At 36.9% G+C, this 4930-nt stretch overlaps 1 long non-coding RNA gene across 1 annotated transcript; it reads left to right on the top strand.

Annotated features, from left to right (window-relative positions):
- The first annotated feature begins 2599 nt into the window (after positions 1 to 2599).
- LOC125385352 lies at positions 2600 to 3485 on the top strand. The gene is made up of 2 exons (XR_007224476.1): positions 2600 to 2973; positions 3351 to 3485. It is a non-coding gene; the product is annotated as an uncharacterized LOC125385352 (long non-coding RNA).
- The last annotated feature ends 1445 nt before the right edge of the window (positions 3486 to 4930 follow it).

The following is a 4930-nucleotide window of genomic DNA, read 5'->3' as shown; positions in this document are numbered from 1 at the left end:
AACCGAACATAAACCTTTGGTGTGGATGCATTCTATCAAGGACCCTACTTCAAGAATCTGGAAATGGAAATTAAAATTGTCGGACTTCGAATTTGACATTCTATACAAAGAAGGTAGGGCAAACGCAAACGCGGACGCATTGTCTAGAAACCCTCCGGAGATCTGCCTACCAATCAGGAGGAGAGAAGAAAATTCACCGATCCAGTATCCTGCCCCAAAACGATTCGAATTAGACACCTCAACCGAAGACTCTCCCATATTTGAAGCTAAACCACGTGTCTTGTCTCCATCTCAAGACTCTACAAAACGAAGAAAAGTTTTTACCCGGAAACATTTTACCATAGAAGAAACCCCCGTAAAATACTTTGATCAAGCATTAGCTGAACTCGATGCGAAAACAGGCGAAGAAATATCCAACCAAGAAAAGGAGGACACTGATACAACAAGCGAAGAGGAACCCTCCATTGCAATCCCAGAACTAACACAACAACAAGAAAGAGACACGAGACCTACTATACTTGCGGAACTAAAAATTTCGGAAACTCGAGACTCAATTACGAGAGTGAATGATCATAAAATAATATTCATAGATATATATGGCACCCCGATAGATAAAGGAGCCTTAGAGATGAAGGAAGCAGGGCGATTGCCTCGTTATGAAAGTCTAATGTTGGAAAAAGCAAGGTTGAATCATGACTCCGGGAAATACATCGTATCCCTACCAATAAAGGAAAATCGAAATATTTCAATAACACCAGAAAATTTATTAAATTCATTAAAATCATTGTTGGACGTAATTAACGAAAAACAACTAACTTCCTTCAGCATTAGCAAAGGGAATTTAGAAGAGATACCCTGGCGGCACATAATCAGGAAATTAAAGGAGGTTTTCATAGAAAAAACAATAACTATTACCATTTGTACCGGAGAAGTAACTATCCCACCAGTAGAAACACGAAGCAATATAATACGAGAAAAACACGAATCATCTGTAGCAGGACACAAAGGAATAACTAAAACTTATTTGAGAATACGACAACACTATTATTGGGAAAATATGAAAAAGGAAATTCAAGATTATGTAAGGACATGCAAGGAGTGCCAATTGAAGAAACTCACAAGGATAAAAACGAAGCAACCAATGATACTTACGGACACACCAGGTAAAGCGTTCGATAAAATCAGTATGGATATCGTTGGGCCGTTGCCAAAAACTCAAAAGGGAAACGAGTATATACTAACTGTCCAAGATCTATTGACAAAGTACTCAATCGGGATCCCCATGGTAGGAATCTCTTCAGCCGAGATAGCGGACGCCTTCGTAAAACGATTTATCTGTCGATTCGGGTCGCCGAGAGCTATTCTCACTGATCAAGGAGCGAACTTTACATCTTCGCTAATGAAGAAAGTAGCAAAAAGATTCCGCATTAAACAATACACCACGTCGGCATATCACCCACAAAGTAACGGCTCAATCGAAAGATCTCACCATGTATTTGCAGAATACCTGAAGTTATATATTGAAAATTCCAGAAATTGGGACGAATGGGTGCAACTAGCCATGTTTTCCTACAATACCTCTGTACACGAAGGAACGAAATTTTCATCACATGAATTGGTTTTTGGACACTTGGCCAGAGAACCTACTGGTGAAGTGATAATGGAAGAAAACATAGAACCAACATACGCAGAATATCTCACAGACTTGTTCAATAAAATCAACACCGTGCAGCAAATGGCAAGGGAAAACTTGATAAAATCTAAATTAAGATCAAAGGAATGAATATTACGACCGACGAATCAACCCTCAAAATTTTAAAACAGGAGATTTGGTATATCTACTAAAAGAACCTAGTAAAGGAAAATTCTCTGATCAATATACTGGACCATATAAAGTGTTAGAAATTTTGCAAAATCAAAACGTTAAGATTGAAGTAAAAAGACTCCCTCGAACAGTACACTTGAATAAATTAAAACTGGCACATCATCGAAATAGACCACCAGAGCGATACCAAAATGAGTAATCCAGTAAATAATTACAAAACAGTAAAAGTGGAAAGATACCTCGTGAACAATTATTCATCATAAAAAGAAACAAAACAAGTTGTGGACCCACTCCATAGAACCTAGTATACAACTGTCAACGAATGGATAAACTAACCTCAACTGCTTCAATATATGTATATATGGAAGAAAATAATAGTGTTCAAGCTTCACAATATCTCAATTAAACTAGCGGAGTGGTCTTAGCAAACAAAAGGGTACCTTATAAGTTAACAAATTCCATATACAACAAGTTATCGTAGAAGAAAGTGTACACGCAAGAGTTTCACGAGGATTTGCTACGGATCCATTTCCACAAAACATAATATATGACGGTATGAAGATACCAAAGGTAATAAATACCAAGATAACCAATCATAACCTAAAAAAAAAAAGGGGAAGAATGTTATAAATCATCTTGGAATAAAAGTGACAATAAGAAGCTTGTTACTCACATCGGAAGATACACATTAAAGCCGACACAGTTACAAGAAGCCCACTACCAAAGTTAGGCGAATACTTATAGAATACTGAACCAGGCATTGTCGAAGCAGTCAAGACGGCAACAGGAAACTGAAAACAAAGGGAAATTTATGACATCATAACAAAGTTAGGCGAATACTTATAAAATACTGCACCAGACATTGCCGAGGCAGTCAAGACGGCAACAGGAAACTGAAAAACAAAGGGAAATTTATGACATCATAACAAATAATTGAATGCTAACGAAGCGGTCTTAGTAAACAAGATAGTGGACAGACTAATCTATTATACACATATTTTATAATGTTTTATATATATCTATATATATACTTACAATTCTAGGATAAGTAAAAATAATCATGATAAGTGTTGGAAATGTAGCGAAGAACCAGAAGATACCCAACGCGCTTTATATAATTGTTCCAAATAAAGTACTCGGTGGTGAAGGTGTTACGACCGGCATACTTCAAATCCGATGGACCGATGATGGAGATAGAGATGTGGCAGCCTTGGCGACAATGTATATCGCCGAAGTGCCTAATGAGTCATCTGTATCCTAACGGTCCTTCCACCGAATGTCCTAGAAGTGTGACAACGGTCACGTACGCCTACAGGGTAGTGGGGATATTGAGGGATGACAAACAAAGAAGAAACAGATGTTACCGAAAGTCAAATTGTAAGAGCTTCAGTCTTGGAAAGTCACGGCTGGAGCTCAGAACAAAATCGCAGTCAGTGTAAATTCAGAAATAAATTCTCTTGTTTTTTTGTTATCTTAATTTTTTCTTTTCGTTCGAGCCTCCTGCTTTTTATTTTACGTGACAAAGGATTAGAATTGTAGAACCTGCAAATAATAAAGATGCTAATTAACAATATATAGATTAGTTCTAGAATTACATTATACAGATGTGAAACAACGACAAAGCCACATGTTATTAGATTAAAACAACACACAGTATATAAATGTCATAATGATTACACAAACACCATTGTCACAAAAAAAAAAAAAATTTAACTGCGCTAAAATAGAGGAAACTAAGCGACGAACGAACAATTATTTCAGTATTAAGCTAACTAAGGACGCGTCGCTATACTTTTACAGGAGACACTCACGAGCGGCCATCTTGGACCGCCATGAACATAGAATAGCTCTTACACGTGCACATCGACTAGAGACATTCACGAGCGGCCATCTTGGATTGCCATGAACATAGGAAAGCATTTACGCATGTGCACCGAATACACGCAATAATTATGCACATTAAATAAATGCAAAATAATATTATTCCTATTGCAATTATACATCAATTATTAAAATATAGTCACAAATAATTTCGCATTAATGTAATGTCGTCACATACTAGAGACATTTACAGGCGGCCATTTTAAATAACCAACACGTGCATATAGTATCTTTATGCGTTACAAAATAAATCATATTTTCAATGAAAGAATAAGTATTTAATAAATAATAATAGAAATGGGGAAGATCATAACGAAGAAGGAATAAAATAATGATCAATACAACGTAACGCAAGAATAATGTAAATTGATGGGAACTAACTATGAGAAACAAACCACGGATCAGGACATTAAATAAAATAATTAAACCCTTAACTACCCGCGGCGAATGGATTTAGAAGAAATGATAAATACCGATCGACAAAATATTGGCATCGACGACTCACGCAAATAAATGCATATACCAATACATATACATACACATAAACATACATACGGATTTATACATAACACATGCATACGTACAATTGTAAACAACCATTAACATACTAAAACTCTTTCCCTATATATATATATACATATATAATATATATACAACGCAATAACAATAATATACACACAAAATGAATACTTATGTAAAACAATCAACATTCATAACAAAGCATATATATTACACCTATTATATTATATTATAATTTTCATGCATGTCCATTATATTTATTGACACATACACACACACACACACACACGCGCGCGCGCGCGCACGCACGCACATATATATATATGTCGGAGATGAAAGAACGCCGGAGCTCCTCCTTGGATTCGCGGGAATACCGCAACTCTGTAACTTGGATTAAACAAATGCCGCTCCGATTGTTCGAGATTTATGATCATGAGCTTGGGCTCGAGGCGACAATCAGTCGCCGAACGTAGCCGCGGTCAAAGGGATGAACGTTTTATCTAACAAAGGCACAGAGTAACTCTATACCTCTCCTTAAAAGAAATAGTCGTAGCGACACGTGGCAGTAAATACTTCAATAGTTTCTATCCCGCGGCCCGCCACACGCAGATTTTGTCCTCCGGGTAAGATGATCGCCGGGTGTCGGCATGCCTTTGTGGCGTATGTTTAGCTAACGTGAGGACCCGCTATAGATCTTAAGATTTA

This window comes from Bombus terrestris, chromosome 6, assembly GCF_910591885.1.
Source record: "Bombus terrestris chromosome 6, iyBomTerr1.2, whole genome shotgun sequence".
NCBI lineage: Eukaryota > Metazoa > Arthropoda > Insecta > Hymenoptera > Apidae > Bombus > Bombus terrestris.
The sequence above is the reverse complement of the archived record's forward strand: the minus strand, read 5'-3'. Positions and strand labels throughout refer to the sequence as shown.